General features: G+C 38.2%; 1 protein-coding gene across 6 annotated transcripts in view; it reads left to right on the top strand.

Annotated features, from left to right (window-relative positions):
• The window catches only part of LOC131677373 (G protein-coupled receptor kinase 2), a 208,763-nt gene that overhangs the window by 37,431 nt on the left and 146,022 nt on the right, over window positions 1–25,310 (top strand). The window lies entirely within an intron of this gene.

A 25,310-nucleotide genomic window follows, 5' to 3' on the forward strand; every position in this document is an offset into this window, starting at 1 on the left:
GTGGGTTGCGCCATCGCAGCAACACAAGTCAATGATTCAGAATGAGCATCAACTAGTGCAGAGTCGCGAATTTTATCGGGAGGGAAATAAACCACACATATATATAATGTTCGATTTCCCAATTTTATCGCTGCCCATACTTGTTCGATGCTGCTCCAAGCATCATTTGTTATGTGTTGAACTTTAATTCCACGACGTACAGCGAGCAAAACACCGCCTCCGGAGGATTTGTGGCTGTTGAGAGGACTCCGATCGCATCTGAGAACCTCGTAGTCAGAGCAAATCACCTGGCTGGAAAGGGTCTGCTCATTTAGCCATGTTTCTGTCAATGCGATAATGTCGTAACAGCAGTCCGAGGTAGCTAGGCGATAGGTACTTGCACAGGAATTCATGCCACCCACATTTTGATAGTATAAATGGATGGGCGACGGTATTAGGCACGGAAGGCTGACCGGCACTCCTTGATTCCGTCGTCTGGAATGCACACCGGGGCGACTGGAATGACTGCTAACAGCAGAAGGCGCGGGTGAACTGCATGAATTGGTAGCACCCGTGATGGAAGTTGGAGTGCTCCTCAGGAGGTTTCTAGCTGACGGCTGACATCGTTGACTTATTAATTGACAGTCGGAAGCATTCGAGCTAGAACAAGCAGTTCCATCAGGAAAAACGGTTGATTCATCAAAATTATTTTTAAAATACTTGCCAAAGAGGGCAATTTGGAAGTCCCCCTCTCCATTCCCAGACACAGGGCCGGGACGACTGAAGATACTGCTGACTGCGAGAGGCACGACTGTGCTGGGAGGATTGGGGGATTCCATATTGCTTTCTACGGTGCGTCCCGGTTGCCGTTGATCAACAGGCGAATTGTCGGTGCGTAGTCTAAAATAACTGCTATTTGCGATGGATTTATCCCAGTCGAGGTGTTTTCCGAAACCCCTGCTTCCCGTCATTAGTACGTTCTTGCCGAAAGTCGATGAACTCGCGGAAATACATCCCATCCGGCCAAGTTTCGGCATTGAGGGCCATTTCACGAAGTTTAGGGTCAACACCAATTTTGAAAGAAATGAAATTAAGCCCGCTCAAATTTGCGTCTTTTTTCACTAACTTCTTCACTTCGACCGGATCGTCCGTTGAAAGGCACTCCTTAACCATAGCACCAACCTCGTCTTCAGAAACGGTGGTGGCAATTCGCGACAAATAAATCCAGCATTTACTAGTAGCGGGTTGAACAGTGATTGTGGGTACCTTTGCTACATCACCCTTTTTCTTGCCACACGTTAGGCTGGGGACATCGGATTTAGAAAGAAATTTATCATCCTCGGTCTCGCGAGCACGTTTGGCTCCAGCTCTATTTGGAACGGGCCATGAAATGGGAGTTGCAGGCAATATCGTTGCGGATTCCACTGATTTTCTGGTTTTCTCCATTTCAGCCTTTAATACTTCAAGCGCTGTTTTATGTGTGTCGGTCAGCAAACGGAACGCTTCGCTCAATGCTGTAAAAGCTGCATTCACTGCGGAGGATTTCATCAAATCCACACAGCTGTCGCAGAGCCAGAATATATTCGCTGAGTCGTTAATCATGCCCAATTTTGGACGAGTGAGCGTTGAACACGATAGATGCATGATTCTGTCGCAGAATCCTTGGCATTTCAGCTGATTCAAAGTGGTTACCGGCTCGGAGCACTGCAGGCAGATCGAATCCATTGCGAATCGCCTACAGGTAGGCAGCAGTAGCTACTTCGCGAATAAGCTTTCCCGATATGCATCCACGGTTTCACCACAAGGATTCTATCACTACCGACGACACTTTGGGAGAACAAAATGTTTGTCAATTGTCACCGCACGACCAAGAATCACAAATTATGAGTCAATTGATCAATAACTGCAGCTTAGGCGAGGGCACAAACTCTATTCTAAATGAAAAATCACTGAATATACACAAAAATCGATCCAAAATACGCGAACAAAAATAAACAAACTGATTCACAACAGTGCTACCAGAAAAATTTTGATTCGCTTGCATTTGGAAATAAAATGACAAGGCATGATTGCTCGGTCTGTGCATTTTGTGCACGGTTTCTACTTCTACACGGAAATAATACCTTCAATATTGTATCAGCAATGTCACGTTATTTTGATCTTTCTCATATAAAAAAGGCTATGCAAAATTGACTTTCCAACTGAGGCCTGTACCAAATAATGTCACTGAATGTGTGTGAAACAATGTCACTTAGAGATGGCTGAACCGATTTGTACAAACTTAGTTTCAAACCAACGCTCCCGTTAGTTACTATTGCATTGTTCATTGATCAAAGTTCTGGTTCCAGAGTTATGAGTTGAAGAGTGCGGTTACACAGTAAACTCTCATATAAACTGTTATCAACATGATGTCAAACTAATGCAAAACATATTAAATTGCATGCAACATTCCTTGGTTTTTCAGGTCTCGATCACTATTGTCCAACCAATGTCGCTTTTACTACATTGGCCACCTATGACAGTTCTTGGTGCCCCACCCCGAAGGAACTTGCCATATTCCTAAGTTAATATGACACCTATTTCACAGCACATTCTAGACCGAACATGATTTCAAATGAAAGGTACAGCATTGCCATTGCCTGCTATCAAATTTCACTCCGATCGGACTTTCGATTCCGCAGCTACCGGGTTGATTAGTGTGGTCATATAGGAATTTCACTTACAACTCGGTACCATCATACCTAAAACCTACCTAAAAGTTTAAGAATCCATGCAAATAAGCACCAAATTGCACGAATGCGAAGGTCTAGGTTACTGATGGCTCTTATATTATCGAACATCGCAAACTCCGGAAATCTCAGGTATATTCCAGGAATGAGGTTACGTCGATTCCTCGGAGATGATCAACCCAATTTTCACTGTGTTAGTCTAAGACGAAAAGTATATTATGCTTAAAGACTGCTGCTGGATTTTATTTGGGACGGATGTATGGTTCCGGACATTCGAGTTGAATTGTTTGGTCATATTTAAAATTATCATATGAAGCGATGTTGAAAATATCACTATTCGACAAAAAAAAGCTTAACAGTGCTGAAACCACATACTGTTCTTTATAAAGTTGATGATAAATCATGAATAATTGTGTTTTCCGTTTGTATCTAGTACGTCAGTATCAGTTTTTTGGCATTTGAATGTTTACTGTGTTAATTCTCCCATAAAAAAGATTTGATCAATCCTCCCATAGGAATGAACCGCCAGTTATCAACGATTGATACTGATTTTATTGTTATTTAAAACGCGTTGATTGCAATACGCCTTGATAGTGGTGAATTGCGAAGGCCGGGAGGAATTATTGGGCCTTTTTCATGCTGTTCAAACTCTCACCTACCCAAACCAAATTTCAGTCAGTAATTATTTTGTATGATATTCTGAATACCAATGTGTATATGTCATGTGCTGTGTATTTTTGGTTTTTGCGCCTTTCATTTCAATTATTTGCTCAGTCTGCTTTCTCATCTCGTACAGATCAGAAATCAAAAACACACCGCTTGTAAGCAGCAACAAATTAAAAATACCCGCGCCGCTCCGCTATAGCGCGTACGTGACTCTATAGAAATAGCAAAGTCCTGTTGCCTCTGTGAGGGATTGACTTTACGCAGGCCAGTCGTAGACCTGCAGTGCGTGCGGTGGAACAGTTGATCAAGTTGAAAATGGAACCAGTGCTTACAGAAGCGTCACATACATACAGCTATATCATACAAGAAGTGTAATACTAATAACAAGCAACTCCTTAGCCGAGGTAGAAAGCGTTGTAGCGAAGAACATTGCATTACGACTCGATAGTGGTGCATCGAGGAGACCGAGAGGGCTTATTAATAAATACATAAATAAAAACCTATTAGTTGTCGTTTTGTAATAATTGTAGTTTTTAGTACTAGTGTACAATTGTTATGTACTAATCGTATGTCTATCTGTGTATGTGTTTGTCTGAGTATTTGTGACAGTTGGGTCAGAGAATGGATACAGAAATGGCGTATATGATAGAATAGTGGCGAGTACTTCCGGTGTTCAATTTGTGCATTCGATTCTATTCATTCGGGAAGGTCGGATTTGATGAATTAAGGTACAATGAATTTACCAACACATGAGAATCATCTAATTTCAGTAGTTTGATTGCACGTTACATGTGTTTTTCTATTATACTTCATTAGTCTGTTTCTTTGGTACATACATTAGTTTGCTTTTCCGTTACTCATGTATACCAAAATAGTATCTGTCAATTTATACGCTTCTAAATAAGCTCTTTGCATCCTTTTTTGGCATGTTATAATTCCTTTTATTATTATATCTTTACTATTTTTTTATTTATATTATAAAGGTTTTAACCTTAAGGTCATTCGCCTCTTCGGGTTAGAAAAATCTCTTATGAAATTTTTTTAACCCTATGTGCGGGGTTGGGACTCGAACCCAGGTGCGCTGCGTACAAGTTAATCGTTTTACCAACTACGCTACGCCCACCCGCTATATCTTTACTATACTCTATACTCATATAGTTACAAACGTTCAAACGCTCGTGGCCTTCGCGATAATACAAACCTGGTACGCGACCATGCCATTACAATCGTCTACACATACCTACGCCCGCGATTTCGCCAACATGAAAACACCCCGGTAGTTAAGTAAACATAAACCTATAAGCTTCAAAACGCGCTCTCAAGCATTAACCCACCACTCGCGCGATCATGTCAGAATGTGAATTGTACAACGAAAACTAAATATCAGAAGAAGGTCCGCTTGACTCTTCAAGAATGCACGCGGATATATGAAGGGCCACTCAGTTACAAAATCCAGTCGAAGAGGGCGATTATCATAACTGTCTATAACGAACCGGATTCGCTGATTTCAGAAACAGGGACGACAACCTCTTATGGATGGAACCTCTTTCTCAAACACACTTTTCAGTCACTAGTTAATGCTCAACTAGTCCAACATAATAAACTGAAACACGTACATAGTTTTGAAGAAATCCAATCCACGCGAAACACATCATCAAACGCCTAAAAGTAGTTTAGATGCATGTAATATTCATTTTTCTCTGTGGCTAATATATTTTTATTTACTCAATAGTATAGAAAATCTCTGCATTTCCCGCTTTCTAGATCAATTTACTCTGCCTTGACATTATCAATGCATGCTAAAAATAATCTCTATTTTTGTTCTAACTCCATCTATTTTTGCTTGACTTATTTTTCGTTTTACGACGAATGCGAGATTTTTTAATATATATTTCGATTATTCGACACGGCTCATAGCGGTAGTTTAATGGAGCCGTGGATCTTTTATGTGTTTACAATATGTAAAAAATAAAAATAAAAACAAATATTATTGTTTGTCCGTTGCATCTCGTGCGCACAACTTTTCATTGCGAGCGGAGACCTTTCGCGGCTCGCCTACTGCGTCATGGGGACCGTTTAATTCTCTTCTGTCCTTCACATCAAGATCATCAACGTTAAAAGTGCCTTGATGCACGCGAGCAGATGTTCTTTCCTGCTTCTTGCACTTACGGGTGACCAATGTAAATCCATCGTCATTCTTATTATCTTCATCACCGATGTTACTTACAGTTGTTTCGGGGGTGCTGGATGCTGCTTTGGCAGTTGTCAATATGGACTGAACAGCTGCCACAAATTTGGCAACCGTTTGTGGTTCAGGTTGCGTTGGCAATCGGTAGAGATGCATTCTCTTCTGTATCTTCCGCGCAAGTTTGTCCGTGGTGCGCTGTCTGATTACAATACTTGCACGTAGGAGTTTGCCCCTCATGGGTGCATAACGTAGTTTGATTAATAGTAGCTTTGTGGGTTTTGAGTTTTATAATAAAGTGGGAGGGGATAGGTCTTTCGATCCGCATCCTCACTACAAGAACACCGTTAGGTGTACCCGGGAAGAAATTTCTCCACGTATCACGTGTAACGGATTCCACTTCTCCGTATTGCGAAATGTATTTTGCGATTAGATCAGGAGGGGTACGTGGTGATAGGGCATGTAATTTTACATCTACATAGTCTTTTTCTATATACACGGGAATCTTAATTCCAACTTTATCACTTTCAGCCACGTGCTTCAAGTTGTTCTGCAAAACGAAACGTTCGGCTTGTGGTAACGTGTTGAATGATATGAGCAGTGCATTGCGAAGATGATGATACTGTAGATACATAACCTCCTTGAGCTTTAGCTGCATCTTCACCTTCAGCAGGTATTCCACTTCACGAAAACTCAATCTTATTGAACAGAATTTAAAGTCAACGACCGCTGTGTTGGGTCGGAGCAGAGATCTTTCGTCAACTTTACTCATGATGGCAAGAATAAATTAAAAGTTTCCTTTGTTTTCGAGACAATGCACACTAGATCGAGAGGTTGCTAGTTGTTGTTCACTTGGTTCGATTGTACGTCTGACTTGGGCAGAAGTAGAAAGTAGACTGGAATGCGAGATTTGTTCGAAAGCGATTCGAACGAATAGTAAGCGCATTTGATTTTGCTATCGTAAACGGGAATACCAACCACTTTCGAACGAATCTTGCATTCGTCGTAAACAAGAATGAGGGTGTATATCTTAAATCAGATTCATGCTAACTCACTAACACAATAAATTTCATATTTTCTACCATTCTAAACGTACAATCTCGCAATCTCTCCCACCTACGTTTACAAACGCTCGTGGCCATCGCGATAATAGAAACCTGGTCACAAATACGACCATGCAATTGCATTGATCCACACATACTTACACTCGGGGTCGTTTCAAAATTAAAACAACTCAGTAATTAAGTGAATGTTTTGGCATTTATAAATTTACAAACGTGGTCTCAAACATTATCCCACCGCTCGCGCGATCATGAATCGTTCCCGTGCGGAAGTCTCTACTCTCGATCCTAGCAGTCTGGCCCCATGCCTTCAGTTAGAACAATAAAAATGACGCTCATATACACTAGATAACACGTTCCTTGGCGACATGACCGGGAACTCTAGTGATATGGAAGAACTCACTTTCTTCTAGCACCTGAACCGTACACCGAAAATTGAGTATCATATTCACGGTCTGCGCGCGATCATCCAAAAACACACGAATACGCGAAAGGATCACGATTATAAAATAAGATTTATACACGCGAAGTTACATACACGTTAGCACACGCGACATACAAACGCACACGCGATCGAGCACGCTAGCGTACAAATGCTCGAGTCCTTCACGTTGATACATGCGATCACGAAGTCCCTACGCCCACACATGCCTGAACCGTACAATAAATATCACATTCAGAATCACGGCCTGCTGCAATTGGCCTTAAGCAGTGTTTTAGTGGACGACATTGCATTTGTCGTCTGCAATTGTAGTGTGAGATTCTGACGGGGAGCCCTTCCGAGAACTATCGGTTAAGCTACGATGGGACCCTTAAAAGGATTCTTTTCCGCTGGGTACTCGCCGTAGCTTTTTGTCAAATTTTGTGTTTTGTCGGTCTCGTATTGTTTTTTTTTGTTCTCAGCGTTTCCGCGATTCGTAACTTTGTTTTGTTGTGCTGACCTTTTTTTGTACGCTGAGAACTGATGTGTCCACTACCAGGGGGCTCCGTTTGTTTTTTTGGTGTGGGGGTAAGAGGCGGGCTATTAACAAAAAAAGAAAACTTAGCTCTACAGCTCCAGTAGGACAAGTCTCGAAATAAAAACTTTAAAGTTTGGTAAACGGTACTATTTTTAATAGAAAACAAATAAACGTGAAAATATCTTTACTGGTTTTTCTGGACGGAACTCCCTGTTCAAACAATACCAAAAGCAAACTTCTTCCCATTGAGTCAAAGCGACCTGAATCGTCTATGTCAATGATTTTCGTAATCAGCAAAACCTCCCCACACCCCGTCGCCAATCGAATCACGCAACTACATATGCTAACACTAACACGCATGCACACACACACCCATCTAGAGCATTAGCTCCAATGAAAGATATTTTTAGCGAAGCTGCGCACCAAGGTTCAACGGTTCCCTATTGAGGGCGATATTCCAGCTGACCTTCGCCGGCTTATTGACGTCAGAATCCAGTTGGCTTTGTAGAAATAGAGTAACGTTTGTACAACTGTTGAATAGGAATGTAAACACCGCTACCGAGCACGAATGGAGTGCCATCGGGATCAATCCAATGATTACAATACAGTGACGACCAGTGACCACGTGGCGTGGTATTACTTACAGTTCCAGTTACACTTTCCCATACGTTGGATGGTAATACATTTTTAATGTAAGTGCGACCGCGACTGGCCGCTGAAGGCTAACACGGTTTGGATAAAACACTCGCGACTAATCAAGTTGTCCGGTTGGTAATAATTTTTCGTTACCCAATACATTTCAGTACAAACTGTGAACGTTACAGAAACTTGACTAATTTAGCATATTTTCTTCTCATACCTGTCTGTTATTACTCCATGTAAAAGTTCCCAGGCCATCAATGTTGACCTCATGTAGCAAAACAGGTCATTGATCACAGTTTCTCAAGGCAAAAACGCATTTTACATTTCTTATAAAAGAAATGTATAGAATTCGCTCAAACTTTCAAGATTTTTTCCGAGGCCCGGAGGGCCGAGTCTTATATACCAATCGACTCAGCTCGACGATTTGGGACAATGTCTGTGTGTGTGTGTGTGTGTCTGTGTGTGTGTGTGTATGTAACGGACAAATTCTCATTCGTGTTTCTCAGTAATGGCTGAACCGATCTTATCCAAACCAATTTTAAATGAAAGAACTAAAAAACAGTATGAACGCTATTAATTTGTTTTTGATTCTGATGTTTAGTTTTCAAGATATGAATATTTGAATGCGTAAAAATGGCGTTTTTTGCAGTTTTTTTAAATTATCTGCCGAAATTGACTATACAGAATAACATTTTATATGTTTTTAGACAGCTTTAACGAATACCTTTCGAACAAGCTATAGATTGTTGAAATCGGACTATTATCAAAAGAGATATTTATCATTAAATGCGGACGAAAGATTTTTATCATTTCCCATTGCCAGAAATATGACCAAAAACATGTAATCTATTATTAACGCCAAAACGGCTTATTTTAGGTCAATAGTATCTTCGGAGAATTTACTGGAGGTAATATGCCCTTTCTTTTGGTATTATGCTTTTGCTGATTAATCCCCCTGTGAGTGAGATATTTTCACAAATTTTCTTGGAAGTGATTATATCGAAATGATGCCTTCAGCAAATTTGTAGCTCTTACTTTTGCGAATAACTTTGCTGAAGATTTCAAATATCTATTTTGAATACTTTAAAAGTTATGGCTTGTTGTTTGTTGATTACTCTTTGTCGCCTATATGTTGTTTAATATAGTAATAATCCATTGAAATAAGCTAAACATTATTTCGATAAAACGAATTTTGTATTTCATTTTACTATCTACAACCGCTAGAAATAATCACCGAACACTTCCAAGTTGTCTGGAAGGAACTTGATAACTTATCAGTACAAAAATGTTCATTTGTGCGAACCTTCTGACTGCAATTTTTCTAACTTATAACCATCGGATCGATCTGAAACATATCGGAAAATGAAAAGCGAAATAAATAACTCCAAGCAACGGCGTAGCCAAGAGAAGGTTTTGGGGTTTAACACCATACAACCCCCCCCCCCCCCACCACAAAAAAAAATTATTGGATTGAAGTTGAAAATTTATTGATGCAGACTGATTTAATTCAATACTACAATAACAACTATCTGATCCGTAGATTGATAACCTGTTGTTGTAAACGTCATGAGGACTTTTGATAAATTGTCGGAATGGGGTCATGAAATGTAACTGATCTATTGGTCGTGATTTCACAGTTGTCTAATAGCATCAATATCAAATTCCTGCCTGAAAACATTCCAATAGAAAATTCCAGCGTTCTGTAATCAATCATAATCCTCAGATTTATTTTCAAATTGAGCTCGTTTTTGTAGAAATGTACTGTAATAAGGGTCTTTATTTAATAGGAAGCGAAGTTAAAATTGATTTAATGTCTATGAAACATAGAACTGCTCACCAAAAAAATGCATAACTTTCAACATTTGCTAAAAATGTTTTTGCCTTCCTCATCCACTCTAAAATTCGTCAATCTAATCCTGACCCGGAGAGCCGAGTGTCATATGATCGACTGAGTTCGTCGAGATCGGGAAATATCTGTGTGTGTATGTATGTGTATGTGGAAAAAAATGTGACCTCTGTTTCTCAGAGATAGCTAGACCGATTTGCACAAAGCTAGTCTCAAATGAAAGGTACAACCTTCCCATCGGCTGTTATTGAATTTTTTATTGATTGGACTTCCGGTTCCGGAGTTACGAGTTGAAGAGTGCAATCACACAGCAAATTCCCATATAAACTGAAATGAAAAATTTTCAAAATCAAATTTGTATTTTTGATGCCAAATGACTTTAAAATGCATGAAACATTAAGATGTTTGACAAAAATTGACTTCTTTGGACTTTGGTACATTTCTGCCTTTCTCATATAGAAAGGTTATGCAATCACTCTAAAAATCGACAGTCATACCGGCCCGGAGGGAGTATGCAGTGAGGGGTTGCTACTTTAAAATTAAAACTAGTTTAAAATTTCTTAACAAGTTCAAAATTTTCGGCAGGACCTGGACCTCCCGGATCTTTTTCCATGATCCGCCGCTGGTTTCAAGTGATGTTTCAGTATCACATAGTATTTCAAGATCGTGGCTGTCGATCCATTGTATGTATGTGCAAATCGTACTGAACATGTAATATTCATTTCCACCATTGTATTGAACATTGAACGCATCATTTGATAAAATAATTTTGACGGTATATCGTCCAAGAAGTATTTATGGTGAATTTTCTCAGGTTAATATTCATGACTACAATAAAGTCTCAACAAATTCGCTAAAGACACGAACTCTGTTTCTATTTTCTGAAAAAATAATTCTGCATAATTTTAAAACTTCAAAAATTACGATTTCGGAATTATGCCGTTTGGACAGTAAGATCGATTTTCACCAAACCCCCACCAAACCGAATTTCTGGCTACGCCGCTGATTTCAAGTAAGTAGAAACAAAGTCGTTCTACACTCGTTCACAAGAAACTTTTTCCAATGCTGAATATCTATTATAATACATTGAAACCCCGATTTTATCAGCCAAATATGAACATATGTTTGATGGGCAGACAAACAAGACTGAATTCGAGTAAATCCTTTCTTGTTTTCCTTATCATGAAGATGGAAATATGCAAATATAAAAAGTTCATCATAATCAGAAATAGTTATCAGACTACATCAAGGGACAGGAAGAATATTTTAACAGCTTCAGTTTATCAAAAAGAAAAAAAAATTGCCCGATTTAGTCAATGTCCCCATTTTGTCAGCCTAAAATACGCCATGAGACTGATAAAATTGGGTCTTTATTGTATGTATAATTCACTGTGTTTCACATTAATAGGTACATTTCATTTTTGGAGATTTTTTTATTGCATCGAACTACAACAATTTTTAGGTAGTTTTCAAGGGGTTATTTTATAGACTTCTTCCAAAATTTCTCGAACCTATTCCAATTAATTGGTATACTTAAGGGTTTGTATGTTGCAGATAGAGAAAATACTGAAATTTTCAGCTTTTTCCTACACAATATTACGAAAGCTTATTAAACAATTTTTCCTAATAAGTTTGTGAAAATTATAAACTATTTGAATTTTTTTTAATAGTTTAATTTTTTATTTAACCGTGATTTTTTAATAAATAGTGACCATCGCTTCACAACGTAGTCTATTTTTCATGGCTTGCGGTGAGCACGATCTCTCGAATTGCTGAACTGAAAATTATGGAATAGAAATTAATTTTTAGTATTCTTTACAGATTTAACTCGCCGCGCAGATAGCTTTGAATTAGACCCGCTGGTGCCCTAAGACGATTTCGCTAGATTTTCAGAGCACTGTGCACCCAGTGCATTAACGCAAGTGACGGAAGGTTATCGAAAAGATTCGTGAAAATGAAAAATTCAGTAATGATTTTCCCAAACAATTCGTTTTCGAGAGGTTTTCATTTGTTCTTTGGCATTAGGATTAGCGATAATAATTCAAATCAAGGATACTACTGGGAAGTCACCTTTAGAAAAAGTCGATGTCGAAGTAAAATTTGGAACTATGCACGCATGCACTTCAGAGTTAGCGTGATATCAGGAGCTGCAATTTCATTTCAACGCTTTTTTGTGAAAAGGGCGATACGTACAAATGTAAACATAAGGCTTTTTCATACATGCGAATGAGGGTTTTGAAACGCAACAAATTAACCTAAAAATTTGGATTCTACGATATTGCTTTCTTAAACTACAACAAAAAATACAACGGGCGAAATTGTATTTTTGTTTGTTTATTTAAAGTTTTACCCTCCACGCTCCATGCAAACAAACAGGGCGAAACTGTTTTTTTTCTTCGTATTGTTTTAGGATTATCAAGCTGATACCAGCTGTAAATAGTAACAATGATCGCTATTGAAAAAACCCGGACGAAATCGGTGGTGTAAGACGGTAGTTATTGTAAAAAACGTAAGGGCGATACTTCAATGTTGATAGGTGGGCCAAAGGGGCGATACTATCATTTTTTCGATTTATATAGCAAAAATAAATTTTAATTTAATAATTTCAAATACTTTATGAAGTTTTGGGTTTCGATCACTGAATCATGCAATCTAGGATGCAAAAAACACAATAGTTCTTAAATAGGAAATAAAACCAAGTCTGGAAATATTCACTGTTGATTTTCTTTGAATGGTATTACTGCTAGTATCGCCCTTTTCAAGAAAAAGCGTTGATTTCTTAGTTCTCAGTCGCGTTGGAAATTTGAGTAAAGTATAAGCTTCAAATCGATTCAAAAAAAATTTCGATTTTTTGGCTCAGTACAATATATAACCCCTTTAGGAAAATTCAGTTTTCCCACCACAATTTAGATATTTTATTAACAGAGCAGTAACAATAATTCGTTTGTATGTCTATTTTATGGGTTATTTTTTCGCTTTCCCATTGATTTGGTTTGAGATTTCTAGCACTGATGTTGTCCTATGCTGATTTGAGCGATTCTCTGAGTCCTGCCACTATCCCATGTAGTATGTGTATTCAAAAACATCGCAAAGCATCAAGTTCTAAATGTTCTCAAACGATATAATATCCGAAGAGAGTGATGAAAGTTATAAGAAATGTCTCATCACACTGTTAGGTGGATTAAAAGCGTTTTTCATTTTGTTTTGGCAGTTCCGCCGCGAAAAACTACATCAACTGTCAAGTCACTTGATCACGTGTCATTTGTCTCGCCTTCACCCCCACGCTTCTATATACAGTGAAATCAGTACCGCAGCAGTCCCAGTCACCGCCGCAAAGAACTTTCCTTTCCGTCAGAGGAAAGTCAAACAAGACAACTTGTCATCCTTTAACTATGCCATCAATTCGGCGCTTCCCGTTCTCAGCGCGTTAGGCGATGATTTAATTTTTCATTCGTCCACCGTTCGGTCGGTGTGGTTGTCAGTTTACGCGAAAATCAGACAAACCCCACCTCCGCCGTCGGTATCGTCGTGACCTTCACCTGCAGTTCCACCGCAGAGGGTAGGGAGGCTGAGGCGACGCGGCCATTGGAAACAACATCAACACCAGCGCAGCGAATGCTTCATAACAGCTCTCCTCCGGAATAGCAACACACACCGACATCGACTATAAAAATAGTAAGCACAAAAAGATGCCAATGGGAAAATCTGTTTTGGAAACTCGATCCAAAATGCGGTACGGATTTCCTGGCAACAGCGAATCAGTTCGAAGCGCGCGGTTTTGCGACAGCTAGCGCTGAAGCAAAACCAAACAAGGCCAGGGTTAATCGATGACTTTGAAACCCCGGCGGTAACGATGACGATGCTTGATGTACCCAAGCGACACATTTTGCAGCAGCACCGACGATATTCTGTCGCAACCGCTCTAGGCTGATGGTACTCTCGCTATCCGCCTGTCTGACCCACCTTCGGTGGAGATATGGCATGAAGTTGCCGGTTGGGGTAGTACGGTACACGACGAAATATTTGACAGATTAATGATGCTGGTTGAAGATGTTATTTGTCACGATTGGTGGAGGAGATAGCTGCCTAACGGGGTTGCTGGAGACAATAGATTTCCCGATCGCGACGCAACGAACTGAAACTCATCCCTGAAGGATTTGACTCTTTTTTTTCGTTTACCTCTCACGAAAAGGATTATTATTACGTTTGTCATGATACAGTATCGAATGTCTAGCTCTGACAGACGAGACAAAAGAAAGCGGTGAGTATATATACACTGAAAGCCATTCGATGAAGAAAATAACAAAACAAATTTTTGTTTTCCTAATTAGTTGATTTCAACAGAAAAATGAATAACGTAACTAAATTTTCTCTTAATTTTGAGAGATTCTCAAATAATAGTTATTGAAAATTATTATTGATTTTGATTCAAGACGCACATCATACGAAATGACAGCAAGTAGCTAAGATGCACACCTTACTGAAATACATCAAGGTAGCGACAGCAACTATGTTCATACACGCTGGGCATAACGGTTAAGCACGTAGGTAGTTGTCTCAGCTTGGAAAGCTTGTTTTATCCTGGACGCAACTACCTGAACCAGTACACAAAAAACAGAAATTCAACTGACCTCATTTTGGTTTTACCTAGTTTTTCTTTAAAAACATTTCAATAAAGGGATGATTTTTATTGACATTTTTTTCAATACATGTGCACTGAAAATTGAAAGTATTGTCGAAAATTGTCAAAATCATTCTATTTCAGATTTAGTCGATTATATAATAACATTTCAATTATTAACCAATGTAATATGCAATATGATAATTATTTTTCATCGTTTGAGATTCCAAACTAGATGTGGAATAAGTATGAAGTTTTTTTGTAGTGCTGGATAGTGTTTGTGACTAAATAGAAAAAAAATGTACCTTTATTCTAAAATTCAAATCAATCAATTTCCAACAATCCTTAAACACCTTTGGCTATTTCGTCTCATTTAAGATTGCAGTTTATAAAAAGATAACATTATGAGAAACATAACTCTGTATTATATTTACGTGTGAATTACTGACATACGGAATTTTTCAACAATTTAATTCCATACTTTTCATCCGTCGGTCGGTGAAACAAAACGTTTGAAATATCCTATGTTGTATTTTACGATGAAGCAGTTTAATTCAACAATGAGATTAGTTGAATTCTAGTCGTTTGTGTCTTGGCTGGAAAGGTAGTGTAACGGCATATGCAATTGTGTCTGGACTAAAACAAGCGTTACAAGCTGAGACAAGCGTTTCAAGCTTTAGCTCATGTAGCTTTTTAAGTTTTGTGCTAGGATGAAACGTTCGTGTCCAGACTGAAACTGACAGCATCAAACCAACAACGTTGGATTTTTGTTTTCAACAAAAATTTAGTTCGCCCAAATATTAACTAGACGAAACCAAAAACTCAACTAATTTTTTAGTTGAAATTGTGATGAATCGGTTTTCCGTGTATGAACCATATATGTCACATCACTTCACTGGTTAATTAGATGTTCTTTTCTGGGAAGCATCATCGAAGAAGACGGTTCACTTTGGGCTACCAATCCTCTGGCGGCCGGTTAGTATGCATGGTAGCACTCAAGTTTGGAACTACACTGCATGGATGACGCAGTTCTGTCTTGCCAAAATTTTGAGTTTCGCAACATGATTGTAAGCTTCATCGGCGGTCTATTGTCAATTATAATTGTCTTAACATTTTCCTAAAAGCATTCAAACTGATTTTACGACTTTTGGTCCCTATTACAGCCGGTTCCAGTTCCAATTAGTGAACTCTCGTCTCACATTCTCAAAGCAGTCAGCTAAGACAACTTGTTTCATACACTGCCGGCACCCCCATCCGGAGTATCCCACCATGACACAACAAATGAGTTAAGCGAATTATCCACACACACACACACACACACACACACACACACACACACACACACACACACACACACACACACACACACACACACACACACACACACACACACACATTCAGCACTTGGGCTCTCGCTCCGTAGCACATCCTAAACAACCCGACAGCTGACCAGGCGACGTCCGGTGGTCCAGCTGGGCCTGGGGTAGAGATAATCAAACGCAAGAAAAAACCAAAGCAATCAATTAGCTTCAATTAAAATTTAATCAACCTTTTACACGCTGCTTTGCCCCACTCTCCTTCCACACGATGAAGAGGTAGGAGTTGAGAGAAAATATCCCGTCTGCCCGGTTGATGTTTACTTGTCTCTGAGTCTAGGAAAAAAAAGCGGAGGTTTCAATACAACTACAGCCGCGAACTTAGATAAACCTGGGTATCTTGAAATCAGACCGCACATACTCAAAAGTCGTGTTCTGCAGCATATCCATTAGGGTGGGACAAAAAATAGATTCCAGCTCCGAGCAACTTTTTAGGTACCATTTGGGTCCTAGAACAACTGTGCAAATTCTTAGCTCGATCGGTGAAACTATATTTTTGCGCCCACTGTTTAAAGTTTACATGGGATTTTGTATGGGAAAGTAAACTTTTACAAAATAATTCCTCCAGGAGTCGCCCATTACTTCCTAAAAATATATCGTTATGTGGCTTGTATAGGAAATTCAACGAAGAAAAAAAGTCTCGAAAACCACGAAACGATCTGATGCTTGAGAAAAAAGTTATTAACCAGAAACCGATTGATGCTCTGACGATTGATAAAATATTCATTTTTTCTAGCACCACTGCTGTTGGTTGTCCAATTACACGCAATTTTGTTTTAATCCTCTCTTAACGCATCTACATCGTTTATCTATACTATTTGGCCACTTCGCAAGATTTTGAGGGAAAAATTGAGGCTTCTTTTGTACATAATAAGAGAAAGTTAAAAATTTTGTATATAATAAAACCGTCAGAAGCAGTGATGCTATGAAAAGTGAAATTTTCATCAATCTTCAGGGCATCAATCGGTTTTTGCTTAATAACTTTTTCCACAAGCATCAGATCGTTTCGCAGTCTTCTAGACTTTGTTTCCATGACAAATTTCCTATAAAAATCAGACATCTGTTTATTTTTAGAAGATAACGGGCGACTCTTGGAAGAATTAATTTGCAAAAGACAATTTCCCCATACGAAATCCCATGTAAACTTTAAACAGTGGGCGCAAAAATATAGTTTCACCGATCGAGCTAAAAATTTGCAGAGTTGTTCTGGGATCTAAATGGAACCCAAAAAGTTACTCGGAGCCAAATTTTATTTTTTTCATATAACCATGTCCCACTCTAATATCCATAGGTTTGTTTCTTTTCATACCTAATCTTCATTGGAAAATGAATGGGAATTAAACAAGAAGAAATTGACAGTGATATGTCTTCTAGTCGAAGGTCGTTTCGATGAAAACCATTGGCCATAATAAGGGAGTTTGCCGAATGGACCGTTAATCTAATAAATCGTTTCGTCGAACCCCATTTTTTTCGAAATGACGTTTGACCGAGAGAACGTTTTGTCGAAGAGTCTTTTGGCCGAACGGTCGGTTAACCCTTTGCGACGCAGTGGGTTGTATACTCGGGACGAGATCTAAAAATTTTTTTGCATGTATTTTAAACATGGAACTAAATAATACATTTTTTGCAGAATTTTTCGAAGGTCAGCTTTTTTGAAAAAATATCAAAATATGCATAAATGGAGTTTATTATTATGTTGATCTGATGATTCTGAGAGATAGGGATAACTTCTCAACTAGCATAAAAAAGATTATGTGGTTTTTGAGGTCGCTGATTCGATTCTGATAACAGAATTTGAAAATTCAAAATGGCAGCCATTTTATACGAAATTGGCGAATTTTGTTACAATGAGCATAAAACTCGATTTACGAGAGTTTTTTGCCCAAAAAAAGTTCGCTAATTACGATTCTGATGTCAGAATCAGAGTCAGTTACCTTGAAAACCCCCTTGTAAGACGTTTAGGCCAATAATAAAAACATGAAATTTAGACAAGCACAGTCGCCATATTGGATCCGCCATTTCAAATTTTACATTTTCAACATCAGAATCAGAATCAGCGACCCCGAAAATGCCCTTGTAAGATGTTTTAGGCCAATTTAAAAAACAGGAAATTTACCCAGGCACAGTCGCCATATTGGATCCGCCATTTTGAATTTTACATTTTAGACGTCAGAATCAGAATCAGCGACCCGGAAAACCCCCTTGTAAGACGTTTCGGGCCAATATAAAAAAACATGAAATTTAACCAAGCACGGTCGCCACATTGGATCCGCCATTTTGAATTTTACATTTTCGACATCAGAATCAACGACCCCGAAAACCCCCTTGTAAGACGTTTTTGGCCAATATAAAAAAAAAACATGAAATATAGTCAACCACAGTCGCCATATTGGATTCGACATCAGAAGCTAAAAATAACAGTATTTACAATGAAAACGAAATTCGCGTCGCTAATGCAAGTGTACGATTAGAAACACTCTTCAATGATCAGTCAGGAATCAGAATAAATTGGCTGCATTGCATTGGCACGTTTTCCATGTTAATCGGAGAGCTATGTCTTGTCATCATTTTTCTGATCAGAAAGGAAAGGGAAGTAAAAGAAAAAAATGTAGGAATATGGATAATGACAACACAATACAGTTACAACACAAAACAGTAAGCAGCCTGGATTCTTCACTCCGGAAGGAACAATGAACCCTACTGATAAAGCCGAAAGCTCTTTGCCATATTAAGTTAGGAGCAATTGCATGATACAGGTATACCTCGATTTAACATACTCACGATTTAACATACCCTCGATTTAACGTACTTCGATTTAATATAATTTTTACCTCGATTTAACATACATGTTAATTTTTTTTTAATTTTTTCTTTATCAAAGCGAATTGTTAAGAATTAATACTAATATATAGTATGATCCGCTTCAGTGAGAGAATATGTGTATCGTTCCTAATGCTTAAAGCAACATCATTTATCTTCGTTTTTTTAGCTAGATTATGTTCAAGATCCAAAGACTTTCTTATATTTATTTTTGGTACGCACAACAAGGCGAATAAACCAATAATTTTCGTGGTACAAGTTAATTTCTGATATTAATTTTATAAGTATTTTCGTGTAAGATAAAAAAGATAACTGGAAAGATATGACTAATCGAAGAAATAGGGCGGTGACGAGACATTGACGCTCGGTGAGTCCCACTAATAGGTATTGGGGCTGTAGCGGTGACTACGAAACTATTGGGAATTTGTAATAAGATCATGAAAGTTTCTCGATGGTTGAGTGGTGAACGCACCCAACTCGACCTTGCAGAAAAAAACTCGTTGTGGATTGACACCTCCTGGAATTGCACAGAAATCAACAGAAGATAACGACGAAAGTCATACTTCAATGTACGACTCCTGGTAAGCTCACGGTGTTTATTTATCAGTATTGTTAAACAAACATTGCTTACCAGGAGCCGGTCATGATTTAATGTAGATAGAGGAAGGACACAGAAGCGATGTTAGTCCGACACAAGTTGTAATTAGATTTTGTATATCTTACTGCATACTCAACAAAAGGAGAAGAGATAGGGGCTCAATAAAATTGAACTGGCATTTGCGTGTGATTCAAGATGTTCAAAGACTCTGGGTACTAGTCCCCCAGGAGTTATATTATTTACCATCAATATTCGTGTTTAAATAGAAATCTAGATAATAAATCCAAAAAATGAAAAGAAGACTACCGTTTTTGCCGCCGGTGAGCAATGGATCAATTTTTGGCTTCAGCCATCAAATGCTACGCGGTCCTACGCAAACTGATATTTCAGCAAAACGACATCTGTTTACAGATTTTCAGCGAAATATTTTCCGAATCTCAGCTGTCAAATGTGACTTTCACTAATATTTCAGCAAAAAAATATGTTAGCTGAGATCTCAGCTGCTGAGAATTTATTAATTTAGTTATGAATATATGGATTCTATGTCACTGTTAGGTGGATTCAATCAGTAATATCCTTGCAAATATTTCGAGCGATAAATAAAATAATAATACTGTTCGAAAACATACATTTCTTTTATGTTTCGATTTAACATAAAATTCGATTTAACCTACATGTTTTGAGCGGAAAATGTATGTTAAATCGAGGTATACCTGTATTGAGTCATATTTCCCAGTAGTTAAGGTCATCTACGAATGGGAAGCCAAAAACCCTGATCCGCAGTTGCATTACTGCAGAACAGTTATCAGATAATATGAGGTTCTGTAACCGGGCTCACAAACATATCACGGACAATACCGGCTGAATTGTAGCTAGGATATTCGAAATTACAATGTTTAGTCAATGCCTTGATTAGAATATTGCAACTGTACCTGAATAAATGCAACAAATTCTTCGACATTTTAGGATCCACATTCGGGAGAAATATTTTTCTTTGAGCGCAAATCTGCAAATTTATTTTGCCAGAAACGTTTGAAAAAAATTATACGCAAAAACGGTAAAGCGATCATAAAAGATGTCTTCTGAAATGTTTTATTATGATGTAAGTCATTCATTTTGTTTATATAGTTATAGTGATTAATCCCCCTTGAAGTGAGATATTCACGGTAAATTTTTAAAGTATGAAAAACAAGATGAAGTCTTCAGAAATGTTTAACTACTTGTTTTTGCGAACATCTTTACTGAAGACCAAAAATCTCTGCTTATGATACGCTCAATGTTTTAGACCTCCCCTTTTTTAACATAACAGCATGTTCCAGCAAGTTATTCGTCTCATCAAGATACGTATCTTTCCAGCAGAGATCGTTGGTCTATCTCTCCTGGAAACTTAGAAATTGTAGGGTAATTTTTGAAAAAATGTTTCAAAAGCAATTACATTTGAACAGGCAAAAACGGGCAGCCAGCTCTAGTTGCAATTAGAAGTGTTGCATCAATACTATAACACTCAATACATTTCACTTGTCTCTCGTTGTCTCCAGTAGAGTTATAGATGATTTGAAAAAAAACTATTGTTTTTTTAAAAAAATGTTCAAATTATGCCTTAACAAAAATTATGTATTTTCACGATTGGAATAACTTTATAGTTAGAGGGGAGGGAGATTAGAATTGAAAATGTTTACAAAAATTGAGGGGTCATCCAAATATAACAAGCTATAACTTCCACGGCATCGAAAAGAGATATTCAGCAAAGATATTCGCGTAAGCAATCCTAACAACTTTGGCAAAGACTCAGCTCATTTCTTTTACCAAAAAAAAAAAAACAATTGGCAAATTACAGGCGTTAATAATTTTGATCAGTATTCCGAAAACACTACACGTAAACTCAGCCGTTTCGACGTAAACGACCAATCACTAATTGAAAAACTATAATCTTCAAAAATTGCCGAGTTACGAACTCAGCAAGTGTTGTAATAATGAAATTGTCCATTTTGACAATTTAAACCTTTTTACGGAACATACTAGACTTGTTAGGGTGATATTTAAAAAATACATTAATTAATTGGGTTTTAAGGCGTCATCCACAAACAACAAGCAATAATATTGAAGATATTAAAGATAAAGACTTTGCGTCTTCTGCAAACTCTGCCAAAGACATAATCTTAATATATGTAATTACAAGAAAGTTTGTAAATATAACTTATTTCTAGGGAGATTAATCATTAACCCATTATTGCCCAACCGACTATATATAGTAGGTGCCAAAAATAACTCCTATTACTAAAACAATAACGCAGACCAGGCATTATCAATGAGTTAATATTGCTCATATACTCTTGCAGAATACGTTTAGAGAAGTTAGAGTCGTTAAACTGGTGTTTATTTTTTGTGTCCAATCAATTTTTCCTTAAGGGGTTATACATTTTTGGCAGGATGAAAAAAATCGAATTTTTGCAAATTGGATATTCTGAAACTACATACGCTGAGGAAAATTTTCTCAAAATTTCATTAAGATCGGAATACTACATCTTGAGTTACAGCTATTCAAAGGCCGCTACCCATCGACCACTAGTAGGCGGCGCGTAGTGTTTGATACGCTAGACCGTTGACTCGCTGCACCGACAGTAAAACTCGATTATCTCGGAGTTGTATTTTGTTGAAAAGTTCATTCGCGGCGATCACGATATCTCAAGAACCAATTTATCGATCAATCTGAACTTTTCACAGGTTGTTCCTTATTATATCAGCTACTTTAAGTACAGAAATAATTATACTGAAATGACCACATCATTTTTTCCGATCGGAAAACTTAATTTGTGATGCGCGTGAAAAATAAGTTGGGCAATAATGGGTTAAAATCACAACACAATACAAAAGGGTCGCACGATTTTCAAAAAAAATCGAAACATTCGCGAAGTTATAAACGGGGTAGCATACGCATCATAGAAACGCCCACGTGACCAAACACGTTAACATAGAAACGTTCAGGGCCTTCGCGATAGTACAAATCTGGTCACGCGTGCGATCAGCGCACACCTACACCAGCTTTCTCGCGTCAAACCTGCTAGCATACGTTGAAATGCTGCGAGTAACTACAGCCTTGATCACAAACTCGACCATTTAATTGTGATCATCTACGGAAAACTAAGCCATAAACATAAACATAAAAACGCCCTTTTGACCGATTAACACATACAATTTATAAACGCGGTATCAATTGCGATTATACGCAATCATGAATCGGTGACGTTCGGAAGTCCCTATCTTTGCTTCTAGCACCTTAAGTCCATGCCCGAAACCAGCATACATACCCAACCCCCGCTTTTACACGAACATGAATCGGTCACATCCGGAAGTTCCTACCCTCGGTTCTGGCAGCCTAGGTACATGCCCTTTGTTGACCCAATCTAGTAAAAACAGCAAAAAAATGACGCTGATATACACTATATAACACGTTTCATTGCAACATGATAGAGAATTTTAGTAATATGGGGGAACTCACTCACTTCTAGCATCTGAATCGTACGCTGAAAATTAAGCATCAGATTCATGGTCCGCGCGATCATTTAAGAACACACGCGAATGTGAGAACGGCCACCCGGTTATTAAAACGAATTTACATACGCAAAGTTACATCCACTCTAGCATACGCGACAAGCAAACGGTCACGCGATCGTACACATAAACATACAAACACTCGACACTTTCGCGATGATACACAAAGGCGAACATGCAATTGCGATCATCCACGCACAACTACGCCCAAGATTTGGCAAACACGAAAACGTCCCGATGATGATTACCCTGCTAATCCGATCAACGTGGTCTCAAGCGTGAACGAATGAACGTTTGTTCCCACGCGATTACGTAGTCTCTAGGCCGCAAATCTGCACGGTACACTAAATATCACAATAAGAATCAGGGCTCGCTTAAATTGGCCTTAACAGTGTTTTAGTAGGTATTTTCCCGTTTTGTCTACAATTGTAGTGAGTGATTCTGACAGGGAGTCGTCTTCTCTCCTTAGCTCGAGCTGGGTTCGATTCTAAAAAACTATATAAACTATATATGCGGCTTATCGGCATATGATGCCGTGAATCACTTTCAGAAGTAGGAGAAACGCTTTTGTCATTGTTGTCAGAACCATGCATATTAGTGTTCGTTTTTGGAGCTAACGTCAATCCGGTGCTAGTCAAGTCCTGTCAGTAAGTTAGTGTCGGATTCTGATTAGAAGTCGATACGCAAATTTCATAACTAATTTAGTTGCAGGTTTCGTGCCCTTAACGCGCAAATGTGGTTTGAAGCAATTTTCTCCTTAGTGGCGAAGAACTAATTTTTATTTCGCTTTTAGTTGATTTTTGTCTTCGATGAACATACTAAACTTCTAATAAATTTTTATAGTGATTTGTTTTACCCCTCCATAGACTGAATGGATTGACGATATTGCAAACATCTCCAAGCAATATTGCATGCATCAGTTTTAATAAACAGCGCACCAATTATCAACAATTATTACTAGTTTTTTCGCGAATCACCATTCAGCACGTAAGCTAGCAAAATAAATATTTAATTTACATACATACGACATACAAATACGCGATCAAACAAGTTAACATATAATCGCATGAACCCTTTGCGATCATCCACGCACATCTAAGCTCGCGAACTCGCAACCATTAAATCGCCCCAGTGATAGATTTAACGGTTTAACGCTTATATATTTATATATTTATAAACGCGCTCTCAAGCGCGAATATAAACGCTCGTTCCCACGCGATTATGGAATATCCACGTCCCCATCTGTGACCCGTACGCTCAATGTTTTAGTGGGTGACATTGATTGATTCTGACAGGGAGCCCTTCCGTGAACCAAGTTGTACCGCTCCGGTTGGAGGACCACACTCAAAGGAAAATACGGATGTTTAATTTTTTTGTCACATAGCATCTAGAAAACATAATTTTAAAAAGCAAATTTCAGGATATTTGCCGGCGAGGTTCACCTAAAACAGCATTTAATCTTCAATTACATTTGTCGGAATTGTTAGATGAAGTTTCTCATTGACGAATCCTTAATACACCCAAAAAACGGTCATAACAATCCATTTCTTTCACTGTAATATTCTTGCTTTTGGGTATATATAAACAAAATTTAGTATTAAATATGAAATTACTTAATTTACAGTCTAATAAAAAAATACAAGATTTAGCCGCAAGAAATGTATTAGTTTAGTATGGCGATGACATTAAATAACCAAGGCATGCGTAGGTGCATTTCCTATGGAAAAATTGCCCACCTTTTTTCTTTAATTTAAGACTTAAGTAAACAATTAATTAATTTGTTTGCGTTTTGACGTAAATGCCAATAACTTATTTAAGACTTTTTGGTGGCATCCAACGAAAACGGATCGAAATGTTGAGTTAAACGAAAGCAATCATGTGAAAAAATTGCCCCACAGGCAGGATTCTAAACCTGCAACCCTTGGGACTCTGGTCCAATGCACAAACCCTTGGGCTATGATGACGTCCCAGGAAGAACACCTGAGTATCGCATTGGCGATAGTGATCGAACTACTGCCTCTCAGTGAATAAACAGCAATTACACATTTTTAAATATATTTCATTGGAATAAAACCTTGTTAATTCAGTGAAACTGTGACTTGTTGAAGTGATTCCGGTTGGTGTTTTAATGTTTTTGCTTATATTTTCAAAATTCGGTTGGGGCATTACAGTACGAAAAACTTTTGTCTTTTGTTTTGATTACTCTTTCGCGGCGGGGAACCATTTTGTTTGGGAGTAATTCACTTCTCTTGTGTTGTCGTTCACATCAATGTAAT

This window comes from Topomyia yanbarensis, chromosome 1 (assembly GCF_030247195.1).
Source record: "Topomyia yanbarensis strain Yona2022 chromosome 1, ASM3024719v1, whole genome shotgun sequence".
Taxonomy (NCBI): domain Eukaryota; kingdom Metazoa; phylum Arthropoda; class Insecta; order Diptera; family Culicidae; genus Topomyia; species Topomyia yanbarensis.